At 38.8% G+C, this 25,585-nt stretch overlaps 1 protein-coding gene across 1 annotated transcript in view; it reads left to right on the top strand.

Annotated features, from left to right (window-relative positions):
- LOC119544153 (sterol 26-hydroxylase, mitochondrial-like) overlaps positions 1-7,412 on the top strand; it is an 87,983-nt gene extending 80,571 nt beyond the window's left edge. Inside the window, exon 3 of the transcript XR_005218778.1 lies at positions 7,287-7,412. The gene's annotated coding sequence lies outside the window, so the exon portion shown is untranslated. The remainder of the gene's footprint in view (positions 1-7,286) is intronic.
- Positions 7,413-25,585: the final 18,173 nt, after the last annotated feature.

The following is a 25,585-nucleotide window of genomic DNA, read 5'->3' as shown; positions in this document are numbered from 1 at the left end:
TAGAACCCCATTGCCTGTCCCTGTGTGATGTCATGTCACCATAGAGTGAAAAGGTCTCCAGCCCTAATGACTTGAGTATCTCTGAGGGTGGTAGGGCACTGTTACCCCAACCAGGATTGCCGTGCTGAGCTCTCTAGACATGATCTCAAAGGGTATATGCTGGCCGTATCAGTCTGGCAGACTCTCATTTGGAATTCTGTTTTATATCAGAAAGTTGTTCTCATTAAATTTAGGGATACCTGCCTTTTACTTGTAGTTGGGTCTAATTTGGGGGTTGGGAAGATTTCAGTATGTCCAAGGCATGTGAGTGTCTCGCATTTGCTCTTGGCCATTACCAGCCCATGTTGCTAACAATTGAAACATCCACATTTCTGCCTAGCTTCGCTTTTCATTTCTGTACCCCCATTCCTGACCAAAGGGCTCGCAAGTCCAGCTCTCTCTCTCTCTACTACATCAACATCCTTCATGAGCTCCAGGGAGCCCTTGGTTCTTCCAGAACTCAGGGCTAAGAGAGCTCTGAGGCCATCTTATGCCTTTCTTCCTAGATATCTCAGATGTCCTCATGCTGAGCATGAGGGAACTTAAAATGCTTCCTTTACAGGAAGCAAGCAGAGGTCTTTTCTGCTCTCAGATCCTCAAAGTCATTAGGGGAGGAGGAGTGTAGGACGTAGGTCCCTATCTCAAGAACACATATCAGCCTAAAAGAAGAACAAGAAGGAAGAGGAGGCGGCGCAGGAGGAGGAAGAAGAGAATGAGGGGAAGGAGGAGGAGGAGGAAGAGGAGAAGGAAAAGGGGAAGGGAAGGAAGAATTAACATTTGGGTACTTACTAAAAGCTTATGAGGAGACATTGTTCTGAGCACTTTCCCAATATTAACTTATTTGAATCTCACAGCTACTCTAAGAGCTAATAATATTATTATTTTAATTTTTTAGGATAGGAAACAGAATGGCAGAGATTAAAAATAATTTGCTTAAGTCATATAGCTTGTAAGGTCAGAGCCAGTATTCAGAAACTGGGAGCCCCAATGATTATGACTGCTCTATACTGACTTTCTTTCAGTAGACCCTTCTACCATCTGAAGTAACTCTTGTACTCTTCAGAGCTAGAAAAACTAGCTCTCATAGGTCAAATATTTTTTTCTGCCCATTTCATCATATGTCCTAACGTTAACTTTTAAAACACAAATATTTGATTTTTTTTTTTTCTGTTGTGTAATCCTTTCCTTCAAGGGAATGAGATGAAACACCCCAACCAATGCTTCCTTAATGGGGGAGGGGGGGCACTTGATTAACAGGGAATACCTGGAGGTGTTTCTACACTCTAAACATTGCTGTGAAGCTTCCTATATTGAAACAAAATAATTTATTTAACAAGAGGCATCATTATATAGTGAAAAGAGTGTGGGTTTTATTAAAATGCTCACAATGTTTCATTAAGTAGAAACAAAAACAAGTTACAAAACCACTTCAACAGTTAATCCACTTACATCAGAGTGTCCATGATTGGAAAGATATATATCAATATAATAACAGTGGTAAATTATATGTGACATTTATTTATTATTTTCAGCATATTATCCAAATTTTTAAATCAAACATGAGTTTCTTTATAATAAGGGGAAAATGTTCATAACAATAAAGGATGTAGGTGGTGGAATCTTATGGACATAGGCTCCAATCCTGGCTTTGCTACTTACTAGCTGTGAGACTTTGGGCAAGTTACCTAACCTCTCGAGTAAGCCTCAGTTCTCGATTATTAAATAGGAATAATACCTACCAATTTTACAAGGTTGTTGTGGGAATAAAAGATAATATAAGTAAAGTTCCTCAATTAATAGTCATTGTTATTATGTACCAGGGTGTCTTACTGAAGCTACAATCAGTGTTTTGTTTTTATTGCTTTTATCAAGTGGGTAGAAAGTGTTGATTCGGGAGGCCTGAGGTGGGGCCCAAAATTCTGCATTTCTAACAAGGTCCCAGATAATGACAAGGTATCTGGTCCATAGACCACATTTTAAGTAGGGGGTCTAGAGGGGTAAATGCACTGGGGAGGGAGAACTTGCAGTTAAACAGGTATTCTTAGGCTGGGAGCATTTGGAAATTCTAGGATAGAAGGTTGAAAATCTAGGCTTTACTCCCACAGAGAGTCACTTTGAGGAGACAGAAGAAAAAGAGTAGAAATTTTGGCAGAAATATGGGAAAACATCAAGTACATAGTCAGTTTGGGCCTCAGAACATGTGCCAAAGTTCACATGATCACAGAGTTGGAGGCTAAATACCTAAGGAGAAAAATCTCCAAAAAGCAGAGTGGAGCTTTCAGCAGCCTTGCAATATACGTAGAATTAAAATGAAGGCCAATAATAATGCAAAAGGCAGGACAGGGTAGTTGGAGCTAAAGTGTTCTTACATTCTAGTATGATGTGGTAGAACTCACAAATTGTTACACTAAAATAAGTCAAGAATAATAGCTTAACTACTAAAGAATGTTGAAAGAATGGGAAACAAGTTAAGAGAGAGGAAAATAAATAATTTAAAATTTTGATTAATCCAAAATAAGAAAAAAAGTGCAAAAGAATATAAAACAAGTGGAGAAAAACAGAAAACAAATAGTATGATAATAGAGATATAGCTAATACGTTAGCATTTGCACTAGATGTAAGGGACTAAATATTCCAAATAAAAGACTAAGATTGTCATACTACACATAAAAACAAAACTCAGAAATATGCTGCTTAAGTTAAATAAAATAGCTGCCAACATTGGGTGCTGCCAGGAAGGACCCCTTTCCAAGAAGGAATTTTCAGAAGACAAAAACAATTGACCTGCAGGGGCTTTCTGAGAAAATGGAATGCACCCTACATGGTTGCAGATAAGCAACACCTGGTGATAAACCAGTTTAGCTTATCAGAATTGACAAGTATACCATACTAATTAATGTATAGCTGCTCCATACTTTGTAAGAAACCCTCCCCCCACATAAAATGGAAACTTGTCATCCAATAAGAACATTTCCTCACTTATTTCCACATGTGCCCTATATAAGATTCCTCTTTCCACCCCTACATTTAAAATGGGATGCTGTCCAATTCATGAATCACTCAATAAAGCTGCGAGATTCTAAATTGCATGAAAAGTTTTTCAATTAACATAAGATCCAACCAAATACAGGACACAGAAACAAAAGCTTTTAACAGGATGGAAAAATATAAACCATGCAAGACTAACCAAAAATAATAATGGTGACCTTTTGTAATATTAGGCAAAGTAAACTTTAAAGCAATCAACATTACTAGAGCTAATGTAGGATATTTCATAATAATCACAACAGGAATAAATTTTATATTAATGTACACTCAATCATATGACTTAAAAATACATCACATATTCTGTGAATATACTAGAAGACATTGATTGTACACTTTAGATGGATTGTAATGGTATGTGAATTTACCTCAATAAAGCTGCTTTAAAAAATACATCAGGAAATATCAATTGAACATACTGGCAATGAATAATATGAAAAGGATAGCAAGAAAACAATATCATTTACAATAGCAACTACAAGATTAAAATATCTAGGAGCAAATTTAACCAAAGATGGAAAGGACTTATATGCATAAAACTACAGATCATTGCTGAAAGAAATTAGAAAAGAACTAAATAAATAGATGGTCCATGCTCATGGGTTGGAAGACATAATATTGTTAAGATGTCAATGAAGCAATGTTGCCCTAAGCGATTTGCAGATTCAAGGCAATCCCAATACAAATTCCAACAGTTTTCTCTGGAGAAATGGAAAAGCCAATCATCAAATTTATATGGAAGGATAAGGGTCTCCAAATAGCCAAAACCATCTTGAAAAAAAGAATGAAGTTGGAGGACTCACATTTCCTAATTTTAAAACTTATTACAAAGCTACAGAGTTCAAAACAGCATGGTATTGGCATAAAGACATATAGACCAATGGAATAAAATTGAGTGTTCAAAAATAAACCCTCAGATCTATGGCCAACTGATTTTTGACAAGGGTGCCAAGTCTGCTCAATGGGGAAAGAATGGTCTCTTCAACAAATGGTGCTGGAAAAACTAGATATCCACATGCAAAAGAATGAAGGTAGATCCCTACCTCACACCATATTTAAAAATTAACTCACAATAGATCAAAGACTTAAATGCTCCCATATTCCTCTGTTTCCATTTATGTTGTTTTTGTCCCACATTACCTCTTTATATTTTGCATGTACATTATGAGGAAACATGACTTTTCCTTGTTAAATTGTATTATGACTCTTATGGGAATTAGAGTAGAATTATATATCAAGGATATAGTACTGTTGGCTTTTGCATTTACCCCTTTAGTTACCTTTTACTGAAGATCTTCACTTCTTCACACTACTCCAAGTCACTCTCTCCAATCTTTTCCTTTCAACTTGAAGAACTTCCTTTAGTAATTCTTGTAGTTCAGGTTTTTTTGTTTGTTTGTTTGTTTGTTTTAGTGAACTTTCTCTCTTTCTGTTTATCTGTGAATATTTAAAACTCTCCCTCATTTTCGAAGGACAGTTTTGTCATGTAAAGTACTTTTGGCTGGCAGCTTTTCTCTTTCAGTACTTCAAATATATCACACCACTGCCTTCTCACCTCCATGGTTTTGTTACCAGACTTGGCTTCCAGGTTCTTGGCCATGCTGTGAGAAAGAATTCAAGGGCACAGCACAGCATAGATTAAACAGGCAGAAAATTTATTAGGTACACATGTGAGAGTATAATCAGCGCTCCTTCATTATGGGAGCCTCTGATTTAGGCTTGACATATCATCACAAGAAGGAATTTAAAGATGAGGCAAGCAGGTATAAGGAAGAGAAACATTTATTGACGAGAAAGAGAGTACACACTGAAGAGGTAAGCACTGGCATCTCAAAGGGGAGTTGCACCAGGTTGTTTGGCAATTGGGTTTTTTTTTTTATTAGTTTAAGCAAAGGGAGGTGTGGCTAGAGACATTGGCACATTAGGTCAGTGGTGATAGATTTTTGTGAGAAGGGCACGATTTCTTATCCTGTGATGTCTCAAGCATGTCTTGTTTTAGTTTTAGTGATTAGATTTAGATGTTGATGTACAGGCTTTTATGTGCAGGGTCTTCATGACTTTTTCTTACTTGATTCTCAAGAATGTCAAACTTTTGGTGTTTGAGGAAGGAGTCACTGATTCACTGGACCACAGGGTGTTCTTGATGCTGTTCTGTTATCTTATTTTTGTAAGCAGAACTGAGAAGGTCTGGTTAATGTCCTTCTGGAACTAAGAATGAAGAGTAGATTGCTAAGCTCAGCTGGGGTAAGCATATTTTTCAGCTCTCAGTTTCTGATGAGAAATTGACATTTAATTATATTGAGGATCCCTCGTATGTGACAAATCACTTTCCTCTTGCTGCTTTCAGAATTCTCTCTTTACCTTGGCATTTGACGTTCTGATTAGTATGTGTCTTGGAGTAAATCTATTAGGGTCTATTCTATTTGGAGTACATTGTGCTTCTTGGACATGTATATTTACATCTTTCATAAGAGTTGGGAAATTTTTAGCCGTTATTTCCTCAAATATTCTTTCTGCCCCCTTTCCCTTCTCTTCTCTCTCCGGGAAACCCATGATGTGTATGTTTGTATGCTTCATACTATCACCCTGAGACACTGTTCAATTTTTTCTATTCTTTTTGCTCTATATTCTTCTGACTCTATGATTTGATTGTCCTGTCTTCGAGTACACTGATTCTTTCTTATGCCTGTTCAAATCTACTGTTGCATGTCTCTGGTGTCTTTTTATTCTCCATTATTGTGCCTTTCATCCCCATAATTTCTGTTTCTTTTTGTTAATGCAATTTTATTGAGATATAATGACATAACATACAATCACTCAAAGTGTACAATCGGTTGTTCACAGTACTGTCATGTAGTTGTGCTTTTATCACCACAATCAAACTTTGAACAGTTTCATTACTTCGAAAAATAAAATAAAAACCAAAATACAAAAGAACATCCAAAACATCCCATTCCCCTCCTCCCCCATTGTTCATTTACTTTTTTAAATACAGTTTAATTGAGATATACTCACAGACCCTATAGTCATCCACAGTGTACAATTGATTATTCACTGCACCATCATACATTTGTGGGTTAATCACCAGAAACAATTTTTGAAACTTTTCTTTACTCCAAAATAAAAATAAAAGCAAAAAAGAACCCCTCTTTCCATTCCCTCCATCGCAAAAAAGAACCCCTCTTTCCATTCCCTCCATCGCACCCTATTCTTCAACTAAATTTTGTCCCCATTTTCCACTCATCTGTCCATACACTGGATAAAGGGAGTGCAAGCCACAATGTTTTTACAGTCACATAGTTACACTATGCAATTAACATAGTTATACAACTGTCCTCAAGAATCAAGGTCACTGGGTTGCAGTTTGACTGCTTCAGGTATTTCCCTCTAGCCGTTCTAACACGCTAAAGATGAAAAGGTGATATCTATATAGTGCATAAGAATACCCTCCAGAGTGACCTCTTGACTCCATGTGAAATCTCTCAGCCACTGGAACCTTATTTTGTTTCATCGCTCTTCCCCTTTTGGTCAAGAAGATCCTCTCAATCCCACAGTGCTGGGTCCAGGCTCATCTCCAGGAGTCATTTCCCGCATTGACATCCCTGGGAGTCACATCCTACATAGCGGGGAGGGCATTGAGTTCACCTGCTGAGTGGGCTTAGAGAGAGAGGGGGCCACATCTGAGCAACAAAGAGGCTCTCTGGGGGGAGGACTCCTAGGCACAATTATAAGTGGGCTTAGCCAATCCCTTGCAGCAACTAGCCTACAGGGGAAAGCCCCCTGATAGAGGGCTCAGCCCATTAAATTGGTAGTCCTCAATGTTTGCAGGAAAATCAGAAATAGCCCAGGTGGGGAAGTCCACTTCTGCATTTTTCCCCAGCTGCTTGGTCTCCCTCATTTTTGAAGGTGAGCTTCATGCACACATACCTAGCTTCTTGTGGGACCACCAGACTGTACTCCAGATAGGCTACACCATTCTGCTTCCCCACCAACAGTGAAAATACATACATCTCTCTCTCCAAGTTCTCTCCAGAACTTGTGTCCCTCTGTTTATTTTTCCCTGCAATTTTATAGGGATATATTCAAACACCATACAATCATCCACAGTGTACAATCAGTTGTTTACAGTATCATCATATGGTTGCACATTTGTCACCACAATTAGCACTTACACATGTTCATTACTCTCTCTCTCTCTCTAGCTAAGTCAACTTTGCAGATGAAATCACTGCCCTCCCTGCTACGTGGGCTCTGACACCCAACAGTGTAAATACCCTTGACAATGTGGAAAATGACTCCCAGGAAGGAAACTGGACCCAGCATCGTGGGATGGAGAACATCTTCTTGACCAAAAAGGGGAATGTGAAATGAAATGAAATAAGTTTCAGTGGCTGAGAGATTCCAAAAGGAGCTGAGAGGTCACTCTGGTGGGCACTCTTATGCATAATAGAGATAACCCTTTTTAGGTTCTAATGAATTGGAATAGCTAGCAGTAAGTACCTGAAATTATCAAACTACAACCCAGAACCCTTGAATCTTGAAGAGGATTGTATAAAAATGTAGCTTATGAGGGGTAACAATGTGATTGGGAAAGTCATGTGGATCACTTTGTCCAGTGTATGGATGGATGAGTAGAAAAACGGGGGCCAAAAAAAAAAAAAAAGCACTCAGTGATCTTTTTTACTTTAATTGTTCTTTTTCACTTTAATTTTTACTCTTATTACTTTTGTGTGTGTGGTAATGAAAATGTTCAAAAATTAATTTTGGTGATGGATGCACAACTATATGGTGGTACTGTGAACAATTGATTGTACACTTTGTATGACTGTATGGTATGTGAATGTATCTCAATAAAATTGAATTACTAAAAAAAGAATAATAAAAAGGATAAAAGAAAAAGTAAAAATAAAATAAAATACAGCAATAAAGTCAGTCAACAATACCACTACCAAGAATCCCATACCCCTCCCCTACACCCCTCCCTCCCAGACATTCAGCTTTTGTATATTGCCCCTGTCACATTTAATGGGCGCATACTACAATGTTATTGTTAACCCCAGACTCCAGTTGCATGGGGTATATTCTTTCCCCTAATACCCTCCCGTTTTCAACATCCCAGAAGTTTACCATTAATCTGTTCTCTCCCATGTAAAAACATTTTTACATTTGTGTATTTAGTCACCATCACTGACCACTCTAGGTTTTACCAAGCTACACAGTCCCATTCTCTATCATCTGTCTTTCCCTCTGGTATCACACATGCCCCCAGCCCTCCACCCTCAACCCTACTCACAGACATCCCTGGTCAGTGCACCTACAATACTGTGCTATCACATGGCACTGCAGTCCATTTCTGGATCTACACAGTCAATACTGTTGAACATCCTATAATCCTTTAGCATGAAGTGTCTGATCTCTAACAACCTTCTATCTCCTGATAACCTGTGTTCTGTTTGAACTCTCAAAGTTTGTTCATTAATGTTCGTTTTTGTTAGTGAGAACATACCATATTTATCCTTTTGCTTCTGGCTAACTTAGCTCAACAGAATGTCCTCAAGGTCCATGTGTGTTATTGTATGCTCCATGACTTTGTTCTGTCTTACAGCTGTGTAATATTCCATTGTGTGTATATACCAGTTTGTTTATTCAATCATCTGCTGATGCACATCTGGGCTGTTTCCATCTCTTTATGACCATGAATAATGCCGCTATAAACATTGGTTTACAAGTATCTGTTCGTGTCTTAGCTCTCAGTTCCTCTGGGTATATACCTAGTAATGGAATAACTGTGTCGTATGGCAATTCTATACTTAGCTTCCTGAGAACCACCACACTGCCTTCCAGAGTGGCTGCACCATTCTACATTCCCACCAACAGTGAATAAGTATGCCTTTTTCTCCACATCCTCTCCAGCATTTGTAATTTTCTGTTTTTTGGATAATGGCCATTCTGGTAGGTGTGAGATGATATCTCATTGTTGTTTTGATTTGCATTTCCCTGATAGCCAGTGAAATTGAACAGCTCTTCATATGTTTTTGAGCCATTTGTATTTCCTCTTCAGAAAAGTGTCTATCCATGTCTTTTGCCCATTTTGTAAACGGGTTGTCTTTCTCTTGTTGAATCATAGGATTTTTTATAGATTCTGGATATTAAACCTTTATCTGATATGTGGTTTCTAAATATTGTCTCCCATTGCATAGGCTTCCTTTTTACTTTTCTGACACAGTCCTTTGATGTACAAAAGTGTTTAATTTTGATGAGATCCCATCTATCTATTTCTTCTTTGATTGCTCGTGCTTTAGGTGTAAAGCCTAGGAAGCCACCTCCTATCACTAGATCCTTAAGATATTTCCCTACATTTTCTTCTAAAAGTCTTATGATCTTAATGCTAATGTTTAGATCCTTAATCCATTTTGAGTTAATTTTTGTATAAGGTGCGTACCAGTTTGGATACATTATGTCCCCCAAAATGCCATGTTCTTTGACACAATCTTGTGTGGGCAGATGCATTAGTGTTGAATGGGTTGGAATCCACGGATTGAGTGTTTCCATGGAGATATGACTCAGTCAACTGTGACTGAAACATTTGATTGAATTATTGCCATGGAGAAATGGACCCTGCCCATTCAGGGTGGGTCTTGATTTAATCACTGGAGTCCAATAAAAAGAGCTCAGAAACAGAAGGACCTCAGAGCAGCTGTGAGAGACATTTTGGAGAGCAGCTTAGAGAGACATGTTGAAGACAGCCATTGAAAGCTGATGCTGACATTTTGGAGAATGCCATTTGGAAACACAACCTGGGAGCAAGCAGACACCAGCCACATGACTTTCCAGCTAACAGAGGTTTTCTGGATGCCAATGGCTTTTCTCCAGTGAAAGGACCCCTTGTTGATGCCTGACCTTGGAAACTTTATGGCCTTAAGACTGTAACTTTGTAACCAACTAACCCCCCTTTATAATACATTTCTGGTATTTTGCAAAATGGCATCATTAGCAAACTGGAACAAAGTGTCAGAGAGGAGTCCTCTTTCACTCTTTTGGATAAGGATATCCAGTTCTCCAGACACCATTTATTGAAGAGGCCACTCTGTCCCAGTTGTTTTGGCTTAACTGCCTTATCAAAGATCAAATGTCCGTAGATGAGAGGGTCTATTTCTGAACAATCAATTCGATTCCATTGGTCAATGTATCTATATTTACACCAGTACCATGCTGTTTTGACCACTGTTGCTTTGTAGTATGCTTCAAAGTCAGGTAGTGACAGACCTCCCACTTCCTTCCTCTTTCTCAAGATATTTTTGGTTATTCAGGGCACCTTGCCCTTCCAAATAAATTTGGTTATTGGTTTTTCTATTTCTGCAAATTGGTATTGCATTGAATCTATAAATCAGTTTAGGTAGAATTGACATCTTAAGTATGTTTAGTCTTCCAATCCATGAACACGGTATGTTTTACCTTTTTTTTTTTTTTTTTTTTTTTTTTTTTTTTAGGTCCTGGTTGATTTCTTTTAGCAGTTTCTTACAGTTTTCTCTGTATAGGTCTTTTGTGGCCTTGGTTAAGTTTATTCCTAAACACTTGATTTTTTGGTTGCTATTGTAAATGGAATTTTTTTCTTGATTTCTTCCTCCTGTTGCTCATTACTTGTGTTAAGAAAACTACTGATTTTTTCATGTTGATCTTGTAGCCTGCCACTTTGCTATATTCATTGATTAGCTCTAGTAGTTTTGCTGTAGATTTTTCTGGATTTTCTATATAGAGGATCGTGTCATCTGCAAAAAGTGAAAGTTTTACTTCTTCTCCAATTTGGATGCCTTCTATTTCTTTTTCTTGCCTAATTGCTCTAGCTAGAACTTCCAGCACAATCTTGAATAACAATGATGACAGTAGGCATCCCTGTCTTGTTCCTGATCTTATAGGGAAAGCTTTCAGTCTTTCCCCATTGAGTATGATGTTAGCTATGGGTTTTTCATATATTGCCTTTATCATATTGAGAAAGTTTCCTTCTACTCCTATCCCTTGAAGTATTTTCCTCAAGAAAGGATATTGAATTCTGTCAAATGCCTTTTCTGCATCAATTGAGATGATCATGTGGTTCTTCCATTTCAATTTATTGATATGGTGTATTACATTAATTGATTTCCTTGTGTTGAGCCAGCCTTGCATACCTGGAATAAATCCCACTCAATCATAGTGTATAATTATTTAATGTGCTGTTGGATTTAAATTGCAAGTATTTTGTGGAGGATTTTTGCATCTATGTTCATTAAAGAGATTGGTCTATAATTTTCTTTTTTTGTGTGTGGTATCTTTGTCTGACTTTGGTATTAGGGTGATGTTGGCCTCATAGAATGAGTAAGGTAGCTTTCCCTCCTCTGCAATTTTTTTTGAAGAGTTTGAGCAGGATTGGTACTAATTCTTTCTTGAATGTTTGGGGGAATTCACATATGAAGCTGTCTGGTCCTGGGCTTTTCTTCTTTGGAAGCTTTTTGATGACTGATTAAATCTCTTTCCTTCTGATTGATTTGTTGAGGTCATTATTTCTTCTTGAGTCAGTGTTGGTTGTTTATGCTTTTATAGGAAGTTGTCCATTTCATTTAGGTTGTCTGATTTATTAGTGTATAGTTGCTCATAGTATCCTCTCTTTATCTTCTTTATTTCTGCGGGGTCAGTAGTTATGTCCCCTTTTCCATTTCTGATTGTGTTTATTTGCATTCTCCCTCCCTCTTTCCCTTCCTCCCTCTCCCTCTCTCCCTCCCTCTCTCTCTCTCTCTCTCTCTCTCTCTCTCTCTCTCTCTCTCTCTCACTCTCTCTCTCTCTCATTAGCCTAGCTAAGGGTCCATCAATTTTTTTATTTTCTCAAAAAACCAACTTCTGGTTTTGTTGATTCTCTCTATTGTTTTCCTGTTCTCAATTTCGTTAATTTCTGCTCTAACTTTTGTTATTTCTTTCCTTCTGTTCTTTCTGTAGTTCCTACAGGTGGGCAGTTAATTCCTCAATTTTTTCTCTTTCTTCTCTTTTAATACAGGCATTTAGGGCAATAAATTTTCCTCTCAGCACCGCCTCTGCTGCATCCCATAATTTTTGATATGTTGTGTTTTCATTTTCATTTGCCTCAAGGTATTCAGTGATTTCTCTTGTAATTTCTTCCTTTACTCACTGGTTGTCTAACAGTGTGTTATTCAGCCTCCATATATTTGTAAATTTTCTAACTTTCTGCCTGTTATTGATTTCCAACTTCATTCCATTACAGTCTGAGAAGGTGTTCTATATAATATCAATTCTTTTAAACTTGTTGAGACTTGCTTTATGACCCAATATGTGATCTATCCTAGAGAATGATCCATGAGCACTTGAGAAAAATGTGTTTCTTGCTGTGGGGTGTAGTGTTCTATAAATGTCTGTCAAGTCTAGATCATTTATCATGTTATTCAACATCTCTGTTTCCTTATTGGTCCTCTGTCTATATGTTCTATCTATTGGTGAGAGCAGTGTATTGAAGTCTCTGTGCCAGTTTGAATGTATTATGTCCCCCCAAATGCCATTATCTTTGATGTAATCTTGTGTGGGTAGACCTATCAGTGTTAATTGAATTGTAATTCTTTGAATGTTTCCATGGAGATGCACCCCACCCAACTGTGGATGATGACTCCGATTGGATAATTTCCATGGAGGTGTTGGCCCGCCCATTCAGGGTGGGTCTGAATTAAATTACTGGAGCACTATATAAGATCAGACAGAAGGAGCGAGCTTGCTACAGCGAAGAGGGACACTTTGAAGAATCCACAGAAGCTGAGAGAATAGCTGCAGATGACAGACAGTTTGAAGATGGCCATTGAAAGCAGACTCTTGCTCCGGAGAAGCTAACAGAGGACAAACACCCCCAGAGCAACTAAGAGTGACATTTTTGAGGAACTGCAGCCTAGAGAGGAATGTCCTGGGAGAAAGCCATTTTGAAACCAGAACTTTGGAGCAGATGCCAGCCAGGTGCCTTTCCAGCTAACAGAGATTTTCAGGACACCATTGGCCATCCTCCAGTAAAAGTACCCTTTGTTGATGGACACTTTATGGCCTTAAGACTGTAACTTTGTAACCAAATAAACCCTCTTTTATAAAAGCCAATCCATTTCTGGTGTTTTGCATTCCAGCAGCATTAGCAAACTAGAACACCATATGAACTGGCCTTTAGAGAAATGCAAATTAAAACTACAATGAGATACCATTTCACACAGAGTAGTATGGCTATTATTTTAAAAAACTGAAAATAAATATTGATGAGGATGTGGAGAAAGAGGAACCCTCTTACAATGTTGGTGGAAATATAGACTGGTGCGGTCACTGTGGAAAACAGTTTGGTGGTTCCTCAGGAAATTAAACATAGAATTAATTACCATATGTGCTGGTTTGTATATATTATGTCCCCCAGAAAAAGCCATGTTCTTTGATGCAATCTTGTGGGCAGATATATTAGTGGGGATTAAGTTCAAACATTTGGATTAGGGTGTTTCCATGGAAATGCACCCCACCCAACTGTGGGTGATGACTCTGATTGGATAATTTCCATGGAGGTGTTACGCCACCCATTTAGGATGGGTCTAAATTAAATCACTAGAGCCATATAAATGAGCTGACAAACAGAAGGAACTCAGTGCGACTGAGAGTGACATTTTGAAGAGGAGCTACAGCCAAAAGGGACACTTTGAAGAAGCTGAGAGAGAGTAGCTGCAGATGAGAGACATTTTGGAGATGGCCTTTGAAAGCAAAGTTTTACTCTGGAGAAGCTAAGAGAGGACAAACACCCAAGAGCAGCTGAGAGTGACATTTTGGAGAGAAGCTGAAGCCTAGAGAGTAACATCCTGGGAGAAAGCCATTTTGAAACCAGAACTTTGGAGCAGATGCCAGCCACATGCCTTCCCAGCTAACAGAGGTTCTCTGGATGCCATTGGCCATCCTCCAGTGAAGGTACCTGATTGTTGATGCCTTACCTTGGACACTTTATGGCCTTAACACTGTAACTGTGTAACCAAATAAACCCCCTTTATAAAAGCCAATCCATCTCTGGTGTTTTGCATTCCAGCAGCATTAGCAGACTAGAACACCATATGAACTGGCAATTCTGCTCCTAGGTATATACCCAAAAGAACTGAAAGCAGGGACTCAGACAGATATCTGTATACCAATTTTCATCATAGAAATTATTCACAATAGCCAAATTGTGACAGCAACCCAAATGCTATCAACATATGAATGGATAAACAAAATTTCGTATATCCATACAATGATGGATATTTATTCAGCCACAAAAAGAAGAGAAGTGGGGGAGTGATGCCAACAGTATGGCTACATAAAACATGCCCTGTGAAGTCTCTCTTTGGAGTCAGCTAATCAAAGGACAATACCACTTACTTGGAACTCTGAGGCATGAAAGAGCCTGGAGAAGTACTCCACAAATGCTGAATCAAAGAAAAAGAAAAGAAAACACCAAAATCAGGTAGGAGGTTTATGTCCCAGACCCACCAGTCTGGACCCCTTCCCCACACTCAGTCCCACTCAGCTTAGGAGTCATACAGAGGCAACACAGCCCAAATCTCTCAGGCTGCAGATACAGGCCATAGAGCCTGTGCCAGTTTGAAACGGTTATGTATTCCAGGAAAGACTGTTCTTTAATGTAATCTTATGAAGGCAGACCTATTGTGAGTGGGACCTTTTGACTGGATTATTTCCATGGAGGTGTGACCCCGCCCATTCAGGGTGGGTCTTGGTTAGCGTACTGGGGTCTTTAAGAGAGCTAAGAGCAAACGCAGACCCAGATGCTTAGAGATGAAGACTGAAAGATATTTTGAGATGCTAAGCTAAGAGACAAAGCCCAGAGTTTGCCCCAGAGAAACTAGGAGAGGACCCCTAGAAGCTTAGAGAGAAATGCCCTGGAGAACAAGCAAGGATGCACAGGAGCTGAGAGAGAGGAGCTAAGAAAGACAGAAGTCTGGAGACATTTTGGAGAAAGCCATTTTGAAACCAGAACCCAGGAGCAAAGGACAAGCAGATGCCAGACACATGCCTTCCCAGCTGACAGAGGTGTTCTGGACACCATTGGCCATTCTTCAGTGAAGGTATCCTCTTGTTGATGCCTTAGTTTGGACACTTTTATGGCCTTAGAACTATACATTTGTAACCTAATAAATCCCCTCTATAAAAGCCAATCCATTTCTGGTATTTTGCATAATGGCAGCTTTAGCAAACTGGAACAGAGCCACTCACAGTAGTGAGTTAAAACCTCCTGCATATCCAGGCACAAGGACCCAAGTCCACAGAGACCCAGGGAAGAACACAAGCGACTTAGGAGTGCTACGTACAAAAGTGCCCCCAGGGGAAAAAGAGACTGTGGCAGAACTATTGGCAAGAGGTACACACACTCAATCCATTCTCTTTTCTGGACCACCTAAGTGCAAAACAGACCTTTCTGGATTGACTCCATCTGACTCCCTGGAGTGGGATACCCTAACAGGGAAGAAACTTGAGGCATAAGAGCCTCACAGAAAAAAAGGGTTGGGTGGGTGGGTTGAACTGCTGTAAGATAGGAAGGGTCCCAGAAAAGTGTAATGAAAAGGAGGTACTGAGTGAGTGAGGCAGGAAATTTAAACAAATCATAGGAGCTGGGGAGAAATTTCTGCACAAAGATCAGTTCAAGATTCCTGGAGAAAGAACAGAGGAAAGGAAGCTTGTGCTCATTTGAAACTGTTATGTACCCCAGCAGAGCCATTATCTTTTAACCCAATCTTGTTGGGTGGAACATTTTGATTGTTTCCATAGAGATGTGACTCACCCAACTGTGGGTGAGATCTTTGATTAAATTATCCCCATGGAGATAGACCCTGCCCATTCAAGGTGGGTCTTGATTGGTTCACTGGAGTACTTAAGAGAGCTCAAGAGCCGACATATATACTGAAGCTTGGAGACACTTGGAGATGCAGACGGAATGATGTTTGGAGATGCTAAGCTAAGAGAAGAAGCCCAGAGTTTGTCCCAGAGAAGCTAACAGAGGACCCCTAGATGCTTAGAGAGATATGCTCTGGGAGAAAGCAAAGATGCACAGGAGCTGACAGGATCAAAGACAAAACACAGAGACATTTTTGAAAAAGCCATTTTGAAACAACCCAGGAGCAAGGGACCAGCAGATGACAGCCATGTGCCTTCCCAGCTGACAGAGATGTTCTGGACACCATTGGCCATTCTTCAGTGAAGGTATCCTCTTGTTGATGCCTTAGTTTGGACACTTTTATAGCCTTAGAACTATATATTTGTAACCTAATAAATCCCCTCTATAAAAGCCAATCCATTTCTGGTATTTTGCGCAACAGCAGCTCTAGCAAACTGGAACAAAGCATTTTTCTAGAGTTGAAATAACTGTACACAAAAGCAAAATCTTAAAAATTGTACCATACCTCTAGGGTAAGAATTAGATGCAAAAAAACTACTGAGAAAATCTGAACAGTTAAACATGGACTACTTTAAAGGTCCAGAATAAGTTGGACCAAACATCAAAGAAGGGCCTTAACACAAAGCCAATCAATAATAAAACCCTAGGCAAGAGGTAGAAATTGACCTTCAGAGTCAACATTTCAAAATAATCAGATGGACAGACATCAAAAAATTACAAACCATACTAAGAAACAGGAAGATATGGCGCAGTCAAGGGAGCAAATTAAAACTTGAAAAGAGACACAGAATTTGGAACAACTAATCAAAGAAGTTCAAACAAATCTCCTAACTCAATTCAAGGAGAAGAAAATCTGGATAGAAATAAATCAATGGTAGATATAGAGCTAACGTATATTAAGAAGTCAATGCATGAGCGTAAAGAACTTGAAAGTTTAAAAAGAAACATAGAGCTCAAGAGGGTGGGGCAAGATGGTGGAGTGGTGAGGTGTGGGTTTTAGTTACTCCTCTGGGGCAGTGGGTAGATATCCAGGAACTGTGTGGAACAGTCACCTCAGGGAAATCTGCGATCAGTCACACATCTCACAACAGTCTGGAATGGGTAGAGCAGTTGAGATCACAGCGAAACTTTTAAGTTCCCACAGCCAGGGTTCTGGGCACCCCTCCCTGCCAGGCACAGCAGACTGTCTTGTAGCTGGTTTCCCAAGGGAGGAGGAAGCAGTCTGCTGGGAATCCAGATGGGGGCTCAACCTGGCTCCAGTTGCAGAATTGATTAACAAACTCATATTGCTGAATAAAAACTCCAACTACAGATAAACTGAGAACAGACACTAGAGAATCTGGGAGCAATCAGCCTGGCGAGAGGAGACAGGGCTAGCAAAAACAGAAAAAAACAAAAAACACACAAAAAGAGCCTTTGGAGTTGGGGGGTGTTCATAATATGGAGAAGGGCTCCAACAGAATCAGGCACATATGCAAACCTGGGAAGCTGGGGCCCATCTCTAAAAAGCCAGTTTTTCTGGTTTCTTGTTTCCTCTTCTCTTGTCTTCTGACTCCTTATCTTTTTGCATTTCAATAGCCCATCAGAACTCCTGTGTCAACCTGGCCCTCCTGCAAAGGTGGAATTAAAAAGTTGTCTCAGAGTAACTATCCAGTTGGAAGAGATAATAGCCTAAAGGGCTTATCTTTAAATAGTCTGTACTGGGACTAACAAAACTTAGGGGCTGGAGAAAGGTCTTTCTTATTTTTTTCTTTTTTTGATTTTTCTTTTGGTTGTTTTGTTGGTCTTTTTTTTTTTTTTTTTTTTTTAATAACTTTTCTTAGTAGTCCATTACAGAAAGCCTCAAATATTTGGAATTAGTCACTGGACCCAGGCAAGAGCGAGGCTAAGACAGCTCTGAGAGACAAAGCAATGAGTCTAGTTAGGGAGACAGTTCCCTAAAAGGCATAACCCCCAAGAAAAGGGGAAGGTGGGACCCAGCTCAGGTGGCCAGCCCTCCTTCAGAGAACTCAGTGCCCAGGGGCTGGAAAACAGAAACCAGCTTGATTCAGATATGTCCCAGTCAGGGACAAGGTCTGTGGAGAATTAAAGGCACCTGTGACACCTCTTTACACGGGTGGGGAGATGCAGGTTGACAATCGCCATGTCCTGGACAGGAAAGAAAAAGTACAGAGTCTACAGGCTTCACAGGAGGGCCTGACAACCTGTAGATTCTTATTCTCAGGGAAACTCCATACCCTCCTCTTGAGAATTGGGCCTCTCTGGGAAAATCTGATTGGGGTCGATCATATCTGAGGAGAATCTCTCACAAAAAGGGTACATAGAGGTAGAGCAAGAACCAGAAAAACAAGAGGTGAAAAACTGATCATCTAAACAGAATTTATGGTAGAGGTCTAGAATAAGTTGAACTGAATGCCAAAGAACAAATAGAGAACAAAGCCAACCAACAATAAAACCCTATGTAAAAGAGTGAAAACAAATTCCAGAAAAATTAATCAAGAAAACCAGATGCCTAGACAGCTTAAGATAACAAGCCACACTACAAAACTTGAAAATATGGACCAGCCAAAGGAACAAACTAATACTTCAACTGAGATACAGGAATTGAAACAACTAATTAATAATGAAACAGATCTCCTAAATCAATTCAAAGATCAAGTCAAAAATCAATTCAATGAGCCAAAGGAAGATTTGGGAAAAGAGTTGAAAGATATACAGAAGACATTGGGCAAACATAAGGAGGAACTTGAAAGTATTAAAAAGCAAGTGGCAGAATTTATGGGAATGAAAGGCTCAATAAAAGAGATGAAAAACACAATGGAGACTTACAACACCAGATCTGAAACAGCAGAAGAAGGATAAGTGAACTAGAAGACAAAACGTCTGAAAGCCTACATGTAAAGGAACAGACAGGGAAAAGAATGGAAAAACATGAGCAGGGTCTTAGGGAACTGAATGACAACATGAAGTGCACAAATATACGTGTTTTGGGTGTCCAAGAAGGAGAAGAGAAGGGAAAAGGGGCAGAAAGAATAATAGAAGAAATAATCACAGAAAATTTTCCAACTCTTATGAAAGACATAAAATTACAGATTCAAGATGTGCAGTGTACCCCAAACAGAATAGATCCCCATAGACCTACTTCAAGACACTTACTGATCAGACTGTCCAATGTCAAAGAAAAAGAGAGAATTCTGAAAGCAGCAAGGGAAAAGCGATTCATCACCTGCAAGGGAAGCTCAGTAAGACTATGTACAGATTTCTCTGCAGAAACCATGGAGACTAGAAAGCAGTGGTATGATATATTTAATATACTGAAAGAGAAGAAGTGCCAACCAGTAATTCTATATCCAGCAAAACTGTCTTTCAAAAATGAGGGAGAGACAAAAATATTTTCAGACAGACACTGAGAGAGTTTGTGAATAAGAGACCTGTGCTTCAAGAAATACTAAAGGGAGTGCTAAAGGCTGATAGGAAAATACAGGAGAGAGAGGTTTGGAGAAGAGTGTAGAAATTATGACTATCAGGAAGGGTAAAAGGAGAGAGAGAAAAAAAAAGATGTGACATATAAAATCCAAAGACAAAATGGTAGAAGAAAGTACTGCACTTACATTAATAACATTAAATGCCAATGGATTAAATTTCCCAATAAAAAGACATAGACTGGCAGAATGGATTAGAAAACAAGACCCATCTATATGCTGTCACAAGAAACTCACTTCAGATACAAGAACAAAAATAGGCTGAAAGTGAAAGGTTGGAAAAAGATATATCATGCAAACAACAACCAGAAAAAAAGTGGGAGTAAGTATATTAATATCAGACAAATTAGACTTCAAATGTAAAACAATTAACAGAGACAAATAAGGACACTATGTATTAATAAAAGGGACAATGCATCAAGAAAACATAACAATCACAAATATTTATGCACTGAGTCAGAGTACCCTGAAATACACGCAGCAAACACTGTCAACATTGAAGAAGTAGATGTCTCTATGATAATAGTTGGGGACTGTTCTAGTTTTCTAATGCTGCCAGAATGCAAATCACCAGAGATGGATTGGCTTTTACAAAAGTTACACAGTTACAGTCTTAAGGCCATAAAGTGTCCAAGGTAACACATCAGCAATCTGGTACCTTCACTGTAGAATAGCTAATTGTGTCTGGAAAACCCCTGCCAGCTGGGAAGGCACATGGCTAGTATCTGCTCCAAAATTCTGGTTTCAAAATGGCTTTCTCCCAGGACGTTCTTTCTCTAGGCCACAGCTCCTCTTCAAAATGTCACTGTCAGTTGATCTTGGGGTGTTTGTCCTCTCTTAGCTTCTCTGGAGCAAAAGTTTGCTTTCAAAGGCCATCTCCAAAATGTCTCTCATCTGCAGCTACTCTCTCTCAGCTTCTTCAAAGTGTCCCTCTTGGCTGTAGCTCCTCTTCAAAATGTCACTCTCAGCTGCACTGAGTTCCTTCTGTTTGTCAGCTCATTTATATGGCACTAGTGATTTAATTTAGAGCCACCCTAAATGGGTGGGGTAACACCTCCATGGAAATTATCCAATCAGAGTCATCACCCACAGTTGGGTGGGGTGCATCTCCATGGAAACACCCTAATCCAAATTTTTGAACTTAATCCCCACTAATATGTCTACCCACAAGATTGCATCAAAGAACATGGCTTTTTCTGGGGGACATAATATATACAAACCAGCACATATGGTAATTAATTCTATGTTTAATTTCCTGAGGAACCACCAAACTGTTTTCCACAGTGAAATATAGCACCAGTCTATATTTCCACCAACATTGTAAGAGGGTTCCTCTTTCTCCACATCCTCATCAATATTTATTTTCAGTTTTTAAAATAATAGCCATACTACTCTGTGTGAAATGGTATCTCATTGTAGTTTTAATTTGCATTTCTCTACTGGTGAATAATGTTGAGCATCTTTTCATATATTTATTGAACACTTGAATCTCTTCTCTGGAAAAATATTTTTTGGTATTGAAATCCATGTTCCATTTTTAAATTGGGCTTTTGGTTCCTCTGTTGTTGAGTGAGTTGTAGGTGTTCTTTATATATTCTGGATATTAAACCCTTATAAAATACATGGTTTCCAAATATTTTCTCCCATTCTGCACCTTGTTGTGTCTGGGTACGAAGATGAAATCTCCAACCAAGCAGAGCATCAGAGCTTTATTTTTATAATTTTCTATAACATACACACTAGCATTTAGGCATACAGTACTAGAATAGTTTGGCTAAATTTTAGACATTATTTATTCTTACACAGTGATCAGTGGGTTTGCAGGGACAGATTCCTTGAAGTGTAGCAAGACACAGTGTTTGGGCACAGGCATAACAGTTCCTATTATTTAGTACCAAGCAACCTATAACTATTTTTTGTGTTCATGTTTTAGAGTCTGTTAATCATTACCTCTTTATTTCTTCTAGCTAACTCTTTCAAAGCTTGGGAAGGGGGATTTTGAGCAGAAAGGGTGACCTATTGTTTTCTAAGAAAGGAGCAGGCATTTTCACTACGCTGACGCTAATGCAGGGTAAGCTGCTGGCTCATTAATGTAGCTAGGTGTGGGAGCATGTCACCACCACAGAGCCCACAAGACACCAAATGAGAAAAAGAAGCAGTATGAATATAAGAAACATATAAGAAACAGCATAAGAAACAAATTCTTTTAGGCAGGAGTCATAGGTGCCACTCGATGCTCCACCTTGCGGAATGGTCACCACGACATGTACTGAAGGCCCAGGGACCGTGCCACTAGTCCAACTGCCGGGTGCTGAGTTGGCTGCCCACAAAAAAACTAAAGGAAAAATAGGGCGGGGGGCATCGATTTGGGTATTCTTTTTTCACTATTATTTTTTTATTCTTGTTATCACTTTCTCTGGTACAAGGAAAATGTTAAAAAAATAGATCGGGAGATCAATGAACAACTATATAATGGTAATGTGACCAATTGATTGTATATTTTGGATGATTATATAGTTTGTGAACAAATCTTATTTTAAAAATAGTAAATGAACAATGGGGGGAGGAGGGGAATGGCATGTTTGGGATGTTCTTTCTTTTCATTTTAATTTTCATTTTATTCTTTGGAGTAATGAAAATGTTCAAAGTTTGATTGTGGTGATGAAAGCACGACTATATGAAGATACTGTGAACAACTGATTGTACACTTTGAATGATTGTATGTTATGTGATTATATCTCAATAAAATTGAATAAAAAAAGAAAGCTGCTGGGATGAAATAAACCAGAAATGGGTTGACTTTTAAAATGGGAATTTATTAGTTTACAAATTTACTGTTCTAAGGCCATGAAAATGTCCAAATTAAGGCATCAATAGGACAAATACCCTCTCTGAAGGATGGCTGCTGACATCTGGAGTACCTCTGTCACATCAGAAGGCACATGGCTGGCATCTGCTGATCCTTAGCTCCCAGGCTCCCTTGCTTTCAGCTCCTGATTCCAGTGGCTTTCTCTCTGAGCATCTGTGGTTATTTCTTTTACCACCTGTGCCAGTTTGAATGTATTATGTCCCCTTAATCACCAAGATCTTTGATGCAATCTTGTGGGGCAGACGGTTTAGTGCTGATTAGATTGGAATCCTTTGAGTGTTTCCATGGAGATGTGACCCACCCAACTGTAGGTGATAATTCTGATTGGATCATTTCCATGGAGGTGTGGCCCTGCTCATTCAGCATGGGCCTTGATTAATTTACTGGAGCACTATATAAGCTCAGACAGGAGTGAGCTTGCTACAGCAAAGACAGACACATTGAAGAATGCACAGAAGCTAAGAGAGGAACTGCAGTTTACAGAGACATTTTGAAGACAGCTGTTGAAAGCAGACTCTTGCTCCAGAGAAGCTAAGAGAGGACAAACACCCCAAGAGCAATGAAGAGTGACATTTTTGAGGAACTGCAGCCTAGAGCGGAACGTCCTGGGAGAAAGCCATTTTGAAACCAGAACTTTGGAGCAGATGCCAGTCAGGTGCCTTCCCAGCTAACAGAGATTTTCTGGACACCATTGGCCATCCTCCAGTGAAGGTACCCTTTGTTGATGGACACTTTATGGCCTTAAGACTGTAACTTTGTAACCAAATAACCCCCCCTTTTATAAAAGCCAATCCATTTCTGGTGTTTTGCATTCTGGCAGCATTAGCAAACTAGAACACCATCTCTGGGGCATTTCTCACTCTGCTTTCTCCAAGTGTCTCTGCCCTTTATCCTCTTATAAAGGACTCCAGTAAAGGATTAAGACCCACCTTGAATGGGCTGGGTCACATCTCAATTAAAATAACCGAACCAAAAAGTCCCACCCCCAAGAATGGATTAAAAGAATATGGCCTTTTCTGGGGAACATAACAGCTCCAACTACCACAAAACCCAGCTGCCATTAGTTTATTTACCTTTTACCCCAAACTTTGCTGAATTTTTTATTAGTTCCAGTAACTTTCTTGTAGATTCTTTGGGACTTTCTATATATAGGTGTGCCAGTTTGGTTGTATGTATGTATGTATGTATGTATGTATGTATGTGTGTGTGTGTGTATAGATATATATGTCTTTTAATTTTTTATTTTGAAATAAATTCAAACTTACAGTAACAGTTGCAAAAATAATACAAACCCCATAAACAGAACTCCAGCATACCCAAACCCCCCTCTACTGATATCTCGATCTACCAACTTTCATATTTTGTCACTTTATCATTTCTTTCTTTCCCTCCCTCCCTCTCTCCCTCCCTATCATCCATCTATTGCTCTGTCTTCTGAACATATGAAAGCAAGTTGCACACATCCTTGAACAAATAATATAATTCACATATACATTTCCTATGAACAAGTATATTCATTTATGCAATCACATAAAGTGTAGTTAAGAAGTTCAAGAAATTTAACATTGATATAAAGCTTACATTCTATATTTCATTTTTTTCTTATGTCCCAATTGTGTCCTTTTGAGCTTTTTCTCCTCTACTCTTAGATCTCATCCAGGATCATCTATGGCATTTAATTGTCATTATCTATTTAGACTGTCTTTTTTTCAATTGTGGAAACATATAAACAGCATAAATCTTCCCATTCCAACCCCTCCCAAGCATTCCATTAAGTGGGATTAATCACATTCACAATGTTGCTATGCTATCACCTTCCCACCATCCATTACTAGAAATTTCCCTTCACCCTAAACAGAAACCCTACACTCATTTCTTATTAACTCCCCATTGTCCCTTCCCCCACTTCTCAAAACCCATACTCTACTTTTCATCTCTATGATCATATTCTCTGAGACTTTCTTGTGTTTACCATGGGGCTTAAATTTAACATCTTAAGTCTATAACAATCTTGTTTTCTTGTTTCAACTTAACTTCAATAGGACACATAAACTATGTTCCTATACTCCTCCATTCCCCCACCTTTATGTAGTTCTTGTCAAAAATTACAAATTTTACATTGAGTCCAAAACCACTGATTTATCATTACACTTTATGTATTTTAGATCCCGTAGGAAGTAAATAGTGGAGTTACAAATCAAAAATACAGTAGTAGTGGTATTTATAGTTACCATGTGATCTTTACTGGAAATCTTTATTTCTTCATGTGGTTTCAGTCAATTGTTTAGTGTCCCTTCCTTTCAGCCTGCACAATTCCCTTAAGCATTTCTTATAGGACTGATCTACTGGTGATGAAGTCCCTCAGCTTTTGATTATCTGGGAATGTTTTCATCTTCCCCTCATTTTTAACCTCCAGGTGTTTGTGAATTTTCTAAGTCTTGATGGTTATTGACTTCTATTTGTATTCCATTGTGGTCAGAGAATGTGCTTTGAATATATTCAATTTTTTTTTAATTTATTGAGGATTGTTTTATGTCCCAGCATATGGTCTATTCTGGAGAAATTTCTGTGATCATTAGAGAAGAATGTGTATCCTGGTGATATGGGATGAAATGTTCTATATATGTCTGTTAACTGTCTGTAAATCTCTCTCTCCTTTCTTTGTTTCTCTGTCAGTAGGGCTCCCTTTAGTATCTGAAGTAGGGCAGGTCTTTTATTAGCAAAATCTCTCAGCATTTGTTTATCTGTGAAAAATTTAAGCTCTCCCTCAAATTTGAAGGAGAGTTTTGCTGGAGAAAGTATTCTTGGTTGGAAATTTTTCTCTCTCAGAATTTTAAATATGCCATGCCACTGCCTTCTTGCCTCCATGGTGGCCGCAGAGTACTCACTACTTAGTCTTATGTTGTTTCCTTTGTATGTGGTGAATTGCTTTTCTCTTGCTGCTTTCAGAACTTGCTCCTTCTCTTCAGTATTTGACAGTCTGATCAGAATATGTCTTGGAGTGGTTTTTTTTGGATTTATTCTATTTGGAGTTTGCTGGGCATTTATGTTTTGTATATTTATATTGTGTAGAAGGTTTGGGAAGTTTCCTCAACAATTTCTTTGAATACTCTTTCTAGACTTTTACCCTTCTCTTCCCCTTCTGGGACACCAATGAGTCTTACATTGGGCCATTTTATCTATCATATCCCTGAGGTCCATTTCAGTTTTTTCGAT

This window comes from Choloepus didactylus, chromosome 9 (assembly GCF_015220235.1).
Source record: "Choloepus didactylus isolate mChoDid1 chromosome 9, mChoDid1.pri, whole genome shotgun sequence".
Taxonomy (NCBI): domain Eukaryota; kingdom Metazoa; phylum Chordata; class Mammalia; order Pilosa; family Megalonychidae; genus Choloepus; species Choloepus didactylus.
Note: the sequence above shows the minus strand (reverse complement) of the source record. Positions and strands in the feature narration are given on the sequence as shown.